The sequence below is a fragment of the Balaenoptera musculus genome, chromosome 5 (genome assembly GCF_009873245.2).
Source record: "Balaenoptera musculus isolate JJ_BM4_2016_0621 chromosome 5, mBalMus1.pri.v3, whole genome shotgun sequence".
Lineage (NCBI taxonomy): Eukaryota > Metazoa > Chordata > Mammalia > Artiodactyla > Balaenopteridae > Balaenoptera > Balaenoptera musculus.
The window spans coordinates 21,943,386-21,961,206 of record NC_045789.1 but is presented as its reverse complement, the minus strand read 5'-3'; the positions used below and the strand labels follow the sequence as shown (position 1 = coordinate 21,961,206).

The 17,821-nt window shown below is 37.3% G+C and overlaps 1 protein-coding gene across 1 annotated transcript in view; it reads left to right on the top strand.

Annotated features, from left to right (window-relative positions):
* SLC39A8 (solute carrier family 39 member 8) overlaps window positions 1–17,821 on the top strand; it is a 70,302-nt gene that overhangs the window by 36,572 nt on the left and 15,909 nt on the right. The window lies entirely within an intron of this gene.

The following is a 17,821-nucleotide window of genomic DNA, read 5'->3' as shown; positions in this document are numbered from 1 at the left end:
TTTCAGAGTTTTTGTTTTATGATTGTAAGCTATTAAAATTGTGTTCATTAATTAATTGATTTAGAATTTTCATTCCCATTTTCTAAATAATGTTAATAGGTATTATTTCTTGAGCAAGTATTATATGTCAGGTAATAAGCCAGCACTTATTTTATCTCATTTACTTTTTTAAAATTTTATTTATTTATTTATTTATTTTTGGCTGTGTTGTGTCTTCGTTTCTGTGCGAGGGCTTTCTCCAGTTGCAGCAAGTGGGGGCCACTCTTCATCGCGGTGCGCAGGCCTTTCACTATCGCAGCCTCTCTTGTTGCGGAGCACAGGCTCTAGACGTGCAGGCTCAGTAGTTGTGGCTCACGGGGCTAGTTGCTCCGCGGCATGTGGGATCTTCCCAGACCAGGGCTTGAACCCGTGTCCCCTGCATTGGCAGGCAGATTCTCAACCACTGCGCCACCAGGGAAACCCTCATTTACTTTTTATAACAACTATTAAAAGTAGGGATTCTTTTCTACATATTAGAACTACATATTAGAACTATTAGAACTAAAAGTAGGGATTGTTTTCTATGTATTAGAATTATTTGGAAATCAAACCCAAATTATGTATGCAAAAATGAGAATTTATTGGAAAGATAATGGCTATGTAATGGGATAGCCAAGCTATAGGAAGATCAACTACCCTGGAACCATTAGAATTATTAGGACTCCCACTCCCTTCTCCTCTCTGCATCTTAGAGTCATTCTCTTTTTTCACTGTGGACGGGCTCCTTCATAAATGGGAAACATAGCCACTAGCAACTCCTGGGATTTATGTTTTATAATTTCGGCTACTAGAAGGAAATCGACCTGCCTCTTTAAGTCCTAAATCCAAAATTTCTGGCGAGTGTCTTCTTGGTCCAGCTTGAATTAGATGTCCTCTTCTAGACTAATCTAAGTGCTTAGAGGGTTGGGCCCTTTGGATGGCCCCAAGGGAATATGGATGCGGTAGAAGAGTGGTTATTAAAAGGGAGCCTGGCATGCTAGTGTCATTGGTGTCCACACACGTCTCATTTGACAGATTAAGAAAGTGGAGCTTTCGATGCTAAATAACCTCTCCAGTGTCTCTCAGCTCATAAATGACAGACCCAAAAGCTACAAAGCTACAAATACAATATAAAAGATGATAATTAAAAATAGAATCAGAAGGAAGTCAGCTAAGAAAAAAAAAGCAGAAAAAAGATATTTGGAAGAGGTTATTAACGCAAATGATCTGAGTTTCCTTCTGGAAAGAAAATATGATTGGTCCTATACTTCTTCCCACCCGATTAAGGAAAATCTCAGGAGGGATTGAAAAGGCAGTTTTATGTGAGCACTAAGCTAAGAGAGGAAATTATTTCATGCAATATAATGAATGATGCTTTTAGGCAAGACTTTGCAAAGAATTTGTAAATGTTCAAATAGATAATTTCCTATAATGATTACAGCTAACCTTTATTAAATGTTCAAGGACTATGCCTAGAACTTTAGATGGATGATCTCATTTGATCCTCATAATAGCCTAGGAGACAAGCACTCTTGTAATTAGGAGATTGTGGCTTAGAGAGGTTAAATAAACCCAAGGACACACATCTCCTAAGGACGAAGCTTCTCTCAGGACTGAGGCCATCTGATGCGGAAGCCTGCACTCTTACACGCCTTGCTGGATTGCGTTCATCGTGTCAGTGCTCTGCTAGGATCAAGATGATAACATTAACTCTTAATAAATATTAAGTTTTGTAGAGGGAAGAAGATAATTTTGGCCCATGGTCAGTGCTTTCTGAGAACAAATAAAATTGATCTGCTCAACAGTTTGACTTCAGTTTTAAAGTTTTAGGACTCCTGGTTTCCGATTCACAGTGGCCAGAAGACATGTTTGCAGTAAACACAGACACCGTGGCAAAGATGGGGTCCTAGACATGATCCTGTTTTACATAATTTAGAAATATCAGTCAAACGGCCCTTCTTTCTCTGCTTCTGGTGGTAGTGCTAATATACAGGCTTTCATTCACTTATTTAATAAACATTTATTGAGTACCTGCTCACTGTCGTAGGCACTGGGGACTCAGAAGCAAACAAATTCTTGTGAAGCTTATAGTTTATTCAGCAGAAACAGACAATATAGAAAAGAGTAAAACAAGAAAATATCAGGTAGCATTAACTATTTTGACGAAAATAAAACATGGTGATGTGGCAGTGACATGTGGAGGCTTCTTTGATCTATCAAGAATGGTCCCTTAAGAGGTCAGCGGAGAATTGGCTAATGAGAAAGAAGAACCAGCCATGAAAATATCTGGGAAAATAATGTTCCAAAAGCTTTGAGAAGAATCAAGTGGGTCCCATACAAGGGAGCTGGAAGCTGAATGGCGTTGGATTTCCTGACATCAATGCTGGAGACCAGTGGCACAGTACCTTCAATATTCTGAACAGAGGCAACTGTGGAATTGTAAACCTGGGTAAACTACCAATCTAGTGAGAGAGCAGAATGAAGCTAGGAGTCTTGAAATCTACTTCTAGGAACGAGAAGTCCGCCTGAAGTAGAGAAGGTGTGTGCCAGGATGACAGCCATGAACCAGGCCTTGACATGAGCCACATAAAAAGTCCTGATGCTAATTTCCTCTGGGGACTATTTTCTGGCCGTTTTGGTTGTAGGTATAATCTCTAGTGAAGAGAGAGATTTAAACAAATTGAGCAACACACTGTTATTTTCAGTTTTCTCTTCACATCGCATTAAAAACAAAGGAAAGAAGAGACATTTAAGAAATACTATCAGGGTCCAGATAATTGCTTTAAGAGACAATAGGTAGAGAAATATGAGTGATACTGATTTTAATAATAAAATTAGAATATTTTCTAGTATTTTATATGATGAGAATATATTTAACCTGGGTGACCCCATTACAATGATTGAACATGACGTGTAAAATTCATGGTTTGTTTCGAAGCCCAAGCATTGCCCTGAGAATTTTGTTGATGATTCCTGTTTTTACTGTTTTGACACAGTGACGTTTTTCCAAATTGAAGATAATAAGAAACCATCTAAGAGTGAGTTAAGAAAAGTAGTTTAATTTGACATTGCTATCAAAAGAACACAAATTATATGACAATCTGGATTATAACAGCATGATTCTTGGTTTTTCTGGAATATAGGAAGAACAAAAGGAATGTTATAGAGTAATTAAAATGCGTGACTTAGGGATGTCTTTATCAATATTCATCCAGACAATTCTGGTTCATCACTGAATACTCAGAAATGCAATAATGTTTAAGTTTAGTTGCCTTTGGTATTTTGTCTATATTCACTCATATAAAAACTATAGTTTTACATGTATTTTTAAAAATTTTATTGCCATGGCAGCGAATTTATCACAGTATGAGGATAGAAGATATTTTATTTAACAGTTTGTTAGCTTGATAATAACTTTTAAATATTTAGACAAATAGTGTGAAACTTCCTTAGTACCCTTGTTCCGGTCTCAGTAAATGTTTGCACCGCAGCCTGTGTGGCACGTGTGTGCGCGTTGCTGTGGGCATGTAGGAGCATTCATGTTCTGGGGGAAAGGTAGCAGTGACAGAGGCATAATAAGGGAGCAGTTATGAGGGACAAACAGGAGCTCAGGATTCCATTTCTCCAGTTATCCCATTATTGCCTCTAAGTAACGTTTCACATCTCACCCTGTGACACTTGCTCTGTTCCTTTCTCTCTCTGACTACTACGCAAACACAGGGAGAAGTCATTGCAGTAACTCTGCAGCCAGGTGGGTCTTTTCCCCCTGAGTCTACAGCTTCAGAAAGACTGTGTTTAATAGACGTTGATTCCTCAGGAATGTCAGGTACTTCGGGGAGTGTTAGCTCTTCAAGGCCACTAGAGGGCCCATCTAGCTCATTCCTCCAGTAGTACAAAATCAGTATCTTTTTCTAAATGAAACCTCCTGTGCTTTCATTTAAGAATGAATGCTATTAAATATGAAGTGATATGAGCCACTTATTCTTCCTAACAGAAGAACAATTAATATCAGCCATTTTTAGAAACTGACTATTGTGAATTTTATGTTTAAAATCGAGGTGCAATGAAGTGGAATTTAACTGCAAAGTGTGGTGATGTTATTACTTTGTCAATAACTGAAAGGAAGTGATGCTCTACAGATATAAAGATAACATTTTTGAGGTGCTTGGGGTATCCATGAGAGTCCAAGAGATTTTAAAAACACTTCATTCATTCAAGTATTTATTGAGTACCTAATACGTACTTGGCATTATTCTGAGTACTGAGAATTCATCAGTGGGAGGGAACAAACTTTCTGCCCTTCAATAGCATAACTGAAGTATTGTATAATATACCGAAATATTATACATAAAAGTGGAGGGGGCTTCCCTGGTGGCTCAGTGGTTGAGAATCTGCCTGCCAATGCAGGGGACACGGGTTCGAGCCCTGGTCTGGGAAGATCCCACATGCCACGGAGCAACTGGGCCCGTGAGCCACAATTACTGAGCCTGCGCTTCTGGAGCCTGTGCTCCGCAACAAGAGAGGCCGCGATGGTGAGAGGCCCGCGCACCGCGATGAAGAGTGGCCCCCGCTCGCCGCAACTGGAGAAAGCCCTCGCACAGAAACGAAGACTCAACAGTCATAAATAAATAAATAAATAAATAAAAGAACGTGAATTTCTTTAAAAAAAAAAAAAAAAAAGTGGAAAGCATCTTTTTTTTAAGTCCAAAAAAACCAAATCAGAAGCTCTGTGTATATGTGTGGGGCTTGTCTACTGCTCTTTTCTCTTGCGTGATGGGTTTTTCTCCATTCTTGCCCAGAGGTGGGAAGGATGGTGTCCATTCCTGGCTGCCCATGTTGGGAAGGAGGGTGGGAGAGGAAGGGGTCGAAGCACTGTGAATATCTGACGTGATACCCTTGTCTTCGGTACTGTGTTTCACTCTATAGCCTTCAGTTCGCTTTGTGTCCTTGAATCGAGGGCCTCTTCTGGTTCAGTTTCCCCAGTGGGTAAATCTCTAGTCATCATTTGGAGTGGCTGGCTGCCTTGCTGAATTGGTTTGGGAGCAATAATCTGGGGTTTTTATTGCTCCCTAAATAAATTTACAACTGATTTCCTTTCTTTAGTTCCACTCTTTCTCTTCAGAGGCAGTTGGCGCCTCCATCCTCTAAACTTTTCTGACGTTCTGGGCCCTGCATCACTTTGTTTCTTTTGACTTTTTTCCTCTGTGGAGTCAGAACTCATCCTCCTCTTTTCATCCTCCAAAATAAATATCTCAGCGCTCTCATCTTCCATTCTTTCTGTCCTTGTGACTTATGTCATTTTTAGTCTTTAATTTTAGGAAGTCTCAGGAGGGACTAGAGAAAAATATGTATGTCTAGTGTGCCATATTTCACCAAAGACCTATTTACTACTTTAAATCATATAGTTTTTGTTTTTAATACATCTTTATTGGAGTATAATTGCTTCACAATACTGTGTTAGTTTCTGTTGTACAACGAAGTGAGTCAGCCATTTGCATACATATGTCCCCATATCTCCTCCCTCTTGCGTCTCCCTCCCACCCTTCCTGTCCCAGCCCTCTAGGTCATCGCAAAGCACCGAGCTGATCTCCCTGTGCTATGCGGCTGCTTCCCACTAGCTATCTGTTTTACATTTGGTAGTTTTTGAATATCACAAGATTTAAAAACAGAAATCAGTTACTTCCTTTTATGGGGTTATACTAACAATTAGTTAAAATTGAAAATGATACATGTAATAAATTATATAAGAAGTGGTTTTCATTGGTCTTGATTGACAGATGCTTACAAAAAAGCTGGTTGAATTAGAGGCAAACGCTGCCCCTACACAATCATGAGGAGGAATTCTGAGTACACCTTGGTTGTTGGTGGCCTTTGTTTTCTCACTGGATCCATCTCCATGCTTCCTTGCACCCCACAGACTATTTTATCAGGCTGCAGTCTGGGGGGTTTGAAAGTCATAAAAGTTTGTACTTGAATCTGCTCTGAGTTTAGCCCACGCTTTACTAAGTCCACTTTTATTCATTTTTAGTGAACACCTTTTCACATTTTCAAGAATAACTGTTCCAAAAAAATTTTCATTACTCCACAAAATTCTCACTACAACCTTTTCTTCCTTTAATGAGGAGACTGCGAAGATTATTTGGAATCTCTGTGAACTTTGCTGTCTCACCCCATCTGTTACTTCCTGAAAAGTGCTCTGTGCATCTGCTCTCTACCTTCCCTTTTGTGTCAGAACTTGTATCCTTTCTCTTTTTTTAAGGCCAGTTCCTCCACACCTGCTCATCTTTCCCATGGCCTCTTCCTGTTTCATTTATCTTTCCTGAATCTTTTCTTCTCCCCATGTCTACAAACATTGAAAGTCTGTTCTTCCTTAAACTATTCTTTTTTCCTGACTCTGCTCTCCCTAAGATTTCTCAAATCTTCTCTACACTGTCCAATTTCTTGAAACATCAGCTAATACTGAAATAAGAATATGTGTCAGACATTGTCTTAAGTGCTTTACGTATATTAACTCATTTACTGCTCGGAGTAACAACTGTATGAAGTGAGTACAGTAATTATCTCCATCTTAAGGATGTGAAACTGATATACAGAGAAGTTGAGTAACTTAGCCAAGGTCACATGGGTACCAAGTTAGGATTTAAGCCCAGGCTTCCTGGTTCCTGGGATGGTTAACCATTACCCTGACTGCACTGCCTATTATTTCCATTTGCTGACTAGTCTTCACGTGCTCCCTCCTCTTATTCATCATCTCCTCAAATGTTTAATTGTTGTAATTTAAAAATTCACTACCTATTCTCTGAAATTTCTCTCTGGAACGATACAAGTGATTTTTCTAGGCAGCAGGCTGTATTCTTAACACTCATTCTCATCCTTTCTGAAGCATTCCTGTAGTTTAGCATACATTTGAGTACCTATTATTGGCTAAATGCTAGGAATATAAAGGCAGATTTTTTTACTGGAACTTACTCCCTCCCACTTGGAATTACTCATTAGATAGTTTCTGTGACATGATACTATTTTTCTCCTGCCATTTTAGCTACCATTTTCTTGGTGCTTTCTCAGAATCTCCTTTTCTTTGCAGGACAACTGGGAGGAGGAAGCAAGGGTTTTGGAGTCACATGGGGCCAGTGTTAACGTCTCGGCAATAAAATATGTTGCGTGATTTAGGGAACATTAGTTAACACGTCTGAGTCTTTGTTCACTCATCTGTAAAATGAGGAGCAAAAATCCTTAAATTAATAAGTTTTTGTGAAAATTATTTACTAAGGGCCAACTATGTAACAATGTGTCTGACATTAAATGCATGCAATCAATATATATTTCCCTCCCTCTTCCGTTCACCAAATTTTTTTCTTCGCTTTCCTTCATTTTTAATCATAGTGATCTCATCAAATCCTATCGCTTCACTTTTCATTCCTGTGGGATTCACTTTTAAATCTATGTGCATAATTATTTACAGATCATCATTTAGAAGAGGGCTTCTTATACTAAGCCATAAAGGCTTTTGAATTGATTTGTGTTTTTTTCAGTGGGATACAGTACCACAATGAAAGGATAAAAACATATAGAATTCCATGCTTTCTCATCTTTATTATTTACCCTTTAAAACATTTGAGTGCCTTTCCTAGAAATTAGAGTTTGATTTTTAAAACTTGAAGGCTATTTGGTAGTAAAGACAACTTTCTGAATGCAAATGCCTGCAAGCCTGCCCTTGACTTCTGTCAGATAGACTAACAGAACTTGAAACATTTACTCACCCTGGAATAAAACTTTAAAGTCCAGCGTAACTTGCCACTTGAACGATATTATCAGTTTTTGCGTTGCAGATTCTCTATCCGAGTTGTTCAGCTACACACTCATCCATCCAGTTGTATCTGTCACACTCTGACACATTCAGTTCATTTGAAAGGACATGAAAATAATGGCACCTTAATTATGCAGGGAAGATATTTGATTGTCGTGTTATTGAAATAATTGGGCTGCATAAAACCTTTTAAAATTGAATTAAGAGTTGTAGTTAGTGCTGTTAACTTTTAAACTCTGGATACGGACATTTTATACAGATAAATTCTAAAGGTGAAAAATTTAGTGATACAAAATGTAAAAATGGTAATTTGAAAGATGAGATAGAGCACCAGTGAATCAAGTCACACGACTAGAGATAGTACCTGCAATCTAAATGAAATCAGAACTAAAGTGGAGAGGTTTGGAATGTCAACCAGAGCAACTTGCCAGAAAGGGGAACTATCCATTAAGTACCACGTTTGCTCTTCCAGATAAGACCATGTCCCAAATACGTAAATTTGGCAGAAACATTTTAGTTGATACCAAGTGTGAGGAGGGATTTAGGGTTATCTGTTGTTCCTTAAATTAGCCAGTCATTTTTCCAGCTAAGACATCCCTGTTTTCACACAGGGAGGCTGGTAGCGTCACCACTGACACAGAAAATTCATAAAGAAAGAGTTTGTAGTACCGACTCTTAGGTCAGCTGGGAGAATCGAATAAGGTAATGTACAGTATGTGAAAGTGCTTTGAAATGTACCCAAATCCGTACTATTTAATCTATTTGAAGGACAAACAGTTGCTTAAGGGTCTCAGTCAGGGACTGCTATGATATCCAAAAGAAAAGGAAATATTTTAGTTACTCATAAACATTTATACGGTTAATACTTTTTTGTAGAGTTTATAATTTTAATCCATTTGTATGCAGACATAATTAAAATGTTATGAAATTTTGAGTTCTGGGTATAACTTATAGAGTTTTAGGGTTTTCTTTTGCCTTTGTAAATAGACCACACACACAATTTAATTTCTGTTAAATAATGAATATCTTAAAGTAAAAAAAAGAAAAGAAAGAAAAGGCGTTCAAAAACGAGACTTTCCCAGAGAAGTCTTCTCAACCTCCCTAGAAATTGCCAGAGAAATCCTGACTGATTTCTGTCCCACATATTGTTTGCCAAAGAATCATTAAAAATTCACTCAAAAAGAGTACTACTCATAGTGGACGGAAACCTTTTGTGTTATCAGGATAAGATGCCAAAAACTGCTTAGTTTCCAACTTGATTTACAAAATGCAGCATAAGAGAGAAAACAGAAGATCTGTTTGATGTTGGTGGGGAAAAAAGAAAGACATATTTGATAAGAGTTCCAGATAGTATTGGCCTGTCTTGGCAAGAGTTGGTCTTCTGGGATGGAAAGACCAAAAATGAGTGCATGAGCCTGTGTTTCAGAAAAAATTATAGTGTGATTAACAGAAATGAAGCAGTTGGAAAGAGACCTCTGGAAGAAGGAGGGGAGGAGGAAAGATGATTACTTTTTCCCTAAATGAAAACATTTTTATGGAGGCAAAACATATGTATGGAAAAGTGCACAGAAAAGAAAATAATTTATTATATACTATGGATGCCTTAAGGCACTAGGGCTTAATTGTCTCGCAGAAACTCTGTGAGAAAGGTTGGGGTACATAGCTAGACTTGTAAGAAATGGGTCATACAGTACGCACATATGTAATTTTATTGAAGAACAACAAATTGCTCTCTAAACTGTTATGCTTTTTTACACTCTCAGCAGCAGCACAATTCACATTTTCTCCACATCTTTAGCAATTGTTGGAAATTTTAGACTTCAAAAAATCTATTGCTTATTTAATGAATTTGGAACGGTATCTTTCTGTGATTAACCTTTGTATGTTTCTGATTACTAGTGAAGTTGAGCATCTCTTCATATGCTTATTGGCCATTTTACTTCTGTGTTTCCTGTTCATCTATGTCACACATTTTTAGTTGAGTTGCTTATCTTTTTTCTTATTGATCTGAAAGAAAATTTATTTATTTATTGAAAGAAAATTTATTCTGAGTCTTGTTAAAATGGCAAGGAAGACTTTACTCAAGATTATAGAGATAGGGGTCAACTCTATTACAATAGAGTAGAGAGATGGGGCTCAACTCGGAATATAGCAAAGACAGCTGAGGATTTATGGCTAACAAGCAGAGTGAGGGTGTCAGTGGACAGAGAATTACTAAGAGGAGACATCAAGAGTAAGAGGGATCCTTGTTAAACCAACTTGACAGCATTCTTGCTAAAGGCAGGCCAAGATGATCAGATATCAAGAATATGGGGATTCTTACTAAATTGACTTAGCAGGATTCTTGCTACAACTGGACTCTGGAAGGAGGGGCAAAGAAGCCCATGAATGAGGTCTAGTTGAGAACAGGGCTCCGAGGATCCTGACTAAAGTTTAGTCAAGGATACTCTTTGTCATTTGTAGGAGTTTTGTATATATTCTGGATGCTAATCTTCATTGATTAAATGGATTACAAATATATTCTCAAAGTCTCTGACTTCTCTTTTCACTTTGTTTATATTTTATTTTTTAAAAGTTTTAATTGTAATGTAGTCAAATATATCAATAGTTTTATTCAAGCTTTCTACTTTCTGTGTTTTGTTTAAGATAGCTTCCCTTTGCCAAAGTAAAGAAGATATTCTTCTGTATTTTTTTCCAAAAGGTTTAATATTCCATGTGGAATTTATTTTTGTATATAAAAAAAGAGACACTTTTTGCTTTCTGTATAGATAAGCAGTTAACCTAGCTTCTTTTATTGAATAGATCATCTTATCTCTGCCATATGTCAAGTTTCTATATATCAGTATGTTTATATCTAGACTTTTTATTGTCTTTCATTTGTCTATTAAAAAATTTCTGCCTTATTACCACAGTACCTTAATTATTATAATTTGTAGTGAACATAGAATGCCCCAAGACAAGGCTCTTCACCTTGTTGTTTTCACTGAAAGTTATCTTTGTTCTTCCCTATCAATATTTTGGGGATTTTTATTGACATTGCATTGAACCTAGAGATCAGTTGAGGGGCAGCTAACATCTTTATGAGATTTCAGATTTTCTTTGTTTTGTAATTTTCTATAAAAATGTCTTTAGAGTGTTCTGTTAGATTTATTCCTAATTACTTTGTAGCTCTGCAAGTATTATACATGGTATTGTTTCCAATTCCATTTTCTAATTAGTTATTATATAGGAGTACATTGAATTCGGTATATTGATTTTAAACCTGCAGTATTGCTGAACTCTCCTGCAGTTCTTTGTATTTTATTTATTTACTCTTTGGGATTTTCTGCGTAGATGTCAATGAGCAAAGAAGCAAATTTTTTCTTCTTTTACAATTGTTATAACTCTTTTTTTCTTATTACGATGGCAAGGATTCACAGGGTAATGCTGAGTAGAAGTAGTGATAGCTGGTGTTTCGTCTTGTTCCTGACTTTGATGGGTACACTTCTAAGTTCAGTAGGTTGCTGGCTTTAGTTTGTTTTTTTTTCAATAGATACCATTAATTAGATCAAGAAAGTTCTCTCATATTCAGAATTTACTAAGAGTTTTTCTCAGTGTTGAATTTTATTGGAATTTTTTTCTTTTTCTGTACTATAAAGTATGGATAATCTATACTTAGTTAATTTTTTTTTTATTTTAAATTATTTATTTATTTTTTTATTTTTGGCTGTGCTGGGTCTTCGTTTCTGTGCGAGGGCTTTTCTTTCTAGGTGCGGCAAGCGGGGGCCACTCTTCATCGCGGTGCGCGGGCCTCTCACTATCGCGGCCTCTCTTGCTGCGCAGCACAGGCTCCAGACGCGCAGGCTCAGTAGTTGTGGCTCACGGGCCCAGTTGCTCCGCGGCATGTGGGATCCTCCCAGACCAGGGCTCGAACCCGTGTCCCCTGCATTGGCAGGCAGATTCTCAACCACTGCGCCACCAAGGAAGCCCCCTTAGTTAATTTTTTTACTTTAATTTTTTCATTTTATAAATTTTAATTAAAAACTTTAAAAAATGTTTGTTATTTAAAAATTTTAGAAATCCACGAAGAAAAATGTATCTCTATTAAGAATCTGCAATGCTTCTCTCTTTCTGAGAAGAATTTTTTTTTTACTTTTAGAATTGAGGACTCTTAAAGCAGAGTGAAAGACTAAATGAATAAATAAGAATATTTTCTGGCAAAATTGTGTCATTTCTGAACTACAGTATTATTCAGTAGGTGTTAATTGATTAGTAACATGAAAGTTAGAGCAACTTTGTTTTGTCAAAAGAACTTGAGCCAAAATAATGCCATTTGCAACAACATGGATGGACCTAGAGATTATCATACTAAGTGAAGTAAGTCAGACCGAGAACGACAAATATCATATATCGCTTATATGTGGAATCTAAAAAATGATACAAATGAACTTATTTACAAAACAGAAATAGACTCAGAAACATAGAAAACAAACTTATGGTTGCTAAGGGGGAGGGATAAATTGGGAGTTTGGGATTAACAGGCACAAACTACTATATATAAAATAGATAAGCAACAAGGGCCTACTGTATAGCATAGGGAACTATATTCAATATCTTGTAATAACCTATAATGGAAACGACTTTGAAAAAGAATATACATATATGTTTACACACACATATATCACTTTGCTGTACACCTGAAACTAACACATCATTGTAAATCAACTATACTTTACCACTAATCAGGTTACTTTACTTTTCTAAAACGATTTCTTTTCATCTTTAAATTGGCAAAAGTCTCTAGCAATCAGGATTATTACAAACGAAATGAAATATTTTAAAAGTAATGAAAGAGTACAGCTATGAAGTAAATATTAAATCTTATTACTACCACGTCCGTATTACCAAACATGACCATCTTCCTGAGAAGTTATGGGGATTAAGTGAGAGCAACAACAGCCAACCTTGTGTGTGGCCTCAAAGCCACAACGTTCTCTATTTCAATGGCAGAATATTGATTGGGCAGCTCTTGATTTCGAGTAGGGAGCTTGGTACAAAGTTGTGGGCTCATATGTCAGGTTTATAAGCACAAGTCAACTGGAAGGAGGAAAGCATTTTATGAATGGGTTTTCTGTGAAAATATGGTGGGGTACATTTTGAAGGTTCAAAAATAGATGGATTACTTCAGTGCAGGAGCAATTTATAGTCAAGAGTTATATTAATGAAGGTTTCCAGAAGAGTTGAGAACAGGGTTTTCATGGAAGTTTGCAGAGAATAAAACCAAATAGCAAGTTTGAATAAAGGATAGGAAGGCAGTTGAATTTTGAGGTTGATTTGCTTTCCCTTTAGACCAAAACTTCTCAGCGTCAAAGTTCATTAGAAGACACTTTGGTGCACAAAGTCCCATGAGGTAGGCAATGCTGTCCTCAGGACCATTGGAGAGGAATGTAGAAGAAAATGGCCAGGGGCTGGGGTGGGATGGAGTGGTGCTACGTTTCCAGCAGTAAAGAGAAGAAACCTCATAGACCTTCAGTATACTGCAGACTCTCCTTGATAATATGTCTTTGTTCGCATTGCCCCAGCGCAGAGTAATGATTGAGAATAATCAATCAGCTTCCATAATAATAAGTTTATCTGAAGATGGAGAACTGCTGTGTGTGTGGGGCGGGGGGAGAGAAAAATTTGGAAGAATTTTCAAGAAAGTAGAGATTGGAGGTTCTGCCCTGACAGCTGAAACTATGGCCAGGAAGAGAGGTCTGAAGGGTATTTAGAATGGTGCTGTGTGTACTGAATAAGTCTTTCCTCAGTGTTTTCAAAAAGTTCTTAGTAAAGAATTTATAAATTTTCAATGCTTCTGAAGTCAGATATAGCTGCTTTTTAGGGATTACTTTGCTGCAGTAGTCTATAAGGAGAGGAAATGCCGGATTTAATAAATGGATGCAGAAAAAGACTAGAGAAGTGAATTATTTCAAGGAGTCTGTCATTGAAGGGAAGAAGAATGAGGGAGAACAGCAGTTCAGGGGAGGATCCGGATTCAGGAGTTCGTTAATCTAAAGGAGATTGCAGACAGAGAGGAGAGGTTGGGAAGCAGAGAACAATCGAAGTCGTGGCCAGAAGGTCTGATGCAGCAGATTCTTAGAGAAGAAACTAAAAGGGAATTAGAACACGAGTGGAACTGCTGATCTTCAAAAGGAGAAGGGTTTTTATTCGGAGATCTAGTGGAAGGTGGAGATTGTGTTTGTGGGTGGAGGGGAGGGTGTGTGTCAGATGCCTCCATCTCAGGCAGGTGGGAAGTAGCAGTAAGGAGCGTGGGGTTGGCGAAGAGAGGAAAAGCTTGGAATAGGTTCTCTGTTAATGTAGTTAAGAGGTGATTAGAGATGATAACAGATTGCTGGGCAGAAAGGCAGATTTCTCAACCCTGAGCCTGTGTCCTTACTTTCAGGAGTGGAAATGTTGACCTTTACATCCTGGGCTCACAAACTCAAGCAATACTCTGCATGGGTGCAAGGCAGAGACGGTGATACTCCACCTGGGTAGACTCCCACACTGTTGCAGACCCCGAGAACAGCATGCCTGCAACCTTTGGAGGGTTCTGGGAACCAGGGGGTCACATATGAAAGTAGCCTGCTCCTGTGTACGAAGTTCCAGAAATATCGTTTTGCGCTCTGCCTCCTGAAAGCTGTCCCTGCACAGATTTTCTTTTCTCTGGTCTGTGAGCCATAGTCAGTGTCAGGTAGAGCAATCCATCAATAGGCATGTTAGATTTCTGTTACCTGTCACTCCTGAATAATTAACAGCAATAATTGTGATGGCGGTAGTTAGTGGTGTGATGTTGGTGGTATAGATCTTGTGCAGGGAATATACTCAGTACTAGACAAATGTTATTCATGTACACCCTCAATTGGTAGGTGTGATTATCTCCATTTCACAGATGAGGAAACTGAATTTCAGAGAGGTTAAGATTTATTTGAAATTAGATCTGTCAAACTCAAAGTTCTTTTACCAAAGCCAAGTTGCTTTCTGATGTGCATGTTTCTCATCAGTTAAAATGACTACTTTTTAAGATCAATTTTTTTGTTGAATGAAAGGTTCTTTAAATTCTATAGTGCTTTATAATTTTCAAAAGTTTCACACAGATGTCTTCATATAATCCCATAATAACCCTTTTTTTGGTCTCTTACCCCTATTATATTGCCCCTCTACCCATTCCCTCTCCCCACTGGTAACCGCTAGTTTGTTCTCTGTATCTGTGAGTCTGCTTCTTTTTTGTTATTTTCACTAGTTTGTTGTATTTTTTAGATTTCACATATAAGTGATCTCATACAGCATTTGTCTTTCTCTGTCTGACTTATTTCACTTAGCATAATGCCTTCCAAATCCTTCCATTTTGCTGCAAATGGCAAAATTTCATTATTTTTTATGGCTGAGTAATATTCCATCGTGTGTATGTATGTATGTATGTATGTATGTATGTATCTATCTGTCATCTATCTCACATATTCTTTATCCATTCATCTGTCGATAGACATTTAGGTTGCTTCCATGTCTTGGCTATTGTAAATAGTGCTGCTATGAACATTGTGGTACATTTATCTTTTTGAATTAGTGTTTTTGACTACTTTTAATGAAAACCAAATATAAATACATTTTTTGTGGGAAAAAATTCTATCCACTTATTAAGAATCTACCATGTACTTGGAATTCCTTAAAGGTACGTATATCCATGTAAAAATAGTTATAGCGTGGTGTGATGAGTACTTTAGTAGATTTATACACAAGTTGCTGTGCTGAGAAAGATGTGGCACATGTTGGGGTGAGAAGTGATGCAGATGAAGTGGTCCCAGATGCTTTCCTGAGAAGATGATGCTTGTACCAATCGTGAAGGATAGGTGTGAGGTTGCTAAGTAAATAAGATAGGATGAAATGGTAACCTAGGTGCAGAGGATACTTCCAATTATTATTTGTAAGCATTTGGCCATTTCTAATTTTTAAAAATTTAAGCAAGTACCCCTGTAGAGCAGGTCTTAAGAATCCCCCTTAGGAAGCTGTTTGATGAAATGCATGAACTTTTGCAACAGAAGAATATACAGACCCACCAATTGTTACATACAATTTAAAGTATGTACACCCCTACAACTGAAACACCCTTACAACCTCCCAGCTAATCGTCTCTGATGTAGAGAGATACTTGATAAAAGAAAATAAATGCCCAGGGGTGGGAGTAGAGAGCACTGTAGTAGGTGCCTTACAGATACTATGTTTAATTCCTACAAAAGTCCTGGAAAATAGGTATTAAGTCTATTTACAGATTTAATTAAGACTCAGTTAAGTTAAATAACTCACACAGGTTCACACAGATAATAAATGGCAAAGTTACGATGAGATCCCCTCCTGGGGTCTTGAGTTCCAACCCCATGTTCCTTCCGTATATAGGCATGACACGACCTTCCTAATGGGAACATTGCTCTAATCAGTTCTGATTTCTAACCATGAACTTACAAATGAACTTTTGCAATGCAACTTGAGGATTGCCTGCAGAGTGAAACCTCATTAAATTTGACTCTGCTAACCTGTCATAGCTAATAACGTATGATTTGTTACATTTTGCTTATAGACTGGGCTGTAGAGTACTTTGGCATCCTCTATAAAAATTGCTTTTGAAATAATTTGTTAGGAAGATGCACCTAAAGTTTTCAAGTTATCTCAAGAAACACCAAGTTGTTATTTGTAATTGAGATGCTACATTAATCTTATCCATACAACGTGGCAGATTTTCTGAAGGCCCTCTACTACACCCCGTGCTTGCTGTGGAAGCTATTTGTGGGTGTGAATTCTGGAAAGCTATAAAAGTGTATTTATCTAAACATGTTCTATACTAAATTGCTTTCACTAATCAAGCAGGACTTATCCCTATTTAGAATTAGTGAAGTTTTACTCAATTAGGCTTGATGTCAAGTTAATTTTTCCACCATTAGTATAATGAAGAATTGCTGTGTTGCTTTGTTGTGCATGCTGATTGATAAAAAAAAATTGAGGATGAATGCCAATACATTTTTCTTTTGAAAAATGAGGGAAAAAATTACGAGGTTCAAGTAAGTTATTCTGGGCATCAGAAAGAGTTGCTTAATTTTATTATGCAAACTAGCATAAACAATGGAAAAATGTAAATATATATTCTATTGCTGGTGTGTCTTTAACATCAGCTTTTTCAGGCTTTTTTAAAGGTTGACTTATAAAAGATGTCCATGTCATAAACACTGGGCTTGCCAAAATTGGTCTCTTTTTAGAAAAATTTTTGCTGTTTGCTCATTTGAAAATATTTATGTGGTGCTATATTTTTTACATGCTGCATCTTGCAGTTTGGGAATACTGGATCAAGACCTGGTGAGTAATTTTTACTCAGTGGATTGCATGATGGAAAATTTGCCAAAGCATGAGATGTTTTATTGTAATAAGTAAAATTCATGTCCCAAGGAGAGGCTATTGGGGAGGTAGAATTTATTCTATATTCTAGTATTCCGTGTTATATTTATTCTATATATTTCAAAAATAGGAATCCTAAATTAGAAAGATCACAAAGCTAAAGTATCTTGCAAATGAAGTGTGGTCTTGCCAAGATGTTTTTTGAGTTTAACACTACTACACCCTGTAGTAGAGCATTAGCAGATTGTCTCTCTCTCTCTCTCTCTCTCTCACACACACACACACACAGATGTTTATCTGCCTATATATTCCTATCTATTCAGTTTTATGTCTGAGGCAAATGTCCAGATCACACAAAGCACTTCTATAACTAGAAATACTTCACTGATTATCTTAGTGAATAAAAATAATTGAAGGTGTTTAAAGACCAAATTAGGTGTTCACTCTTAATAAATGTACCGTCAGGTTACAGTCAGATCACTGATTGGGTGGTGGAATTTGATTTTACCGTGTGCTTGCTTTTTAGATAGGGGATTTCAGTCCCTTTTTGAGGATCTCACTGCAATTAAGTTAATGACTCTTCCTTTTTATTAA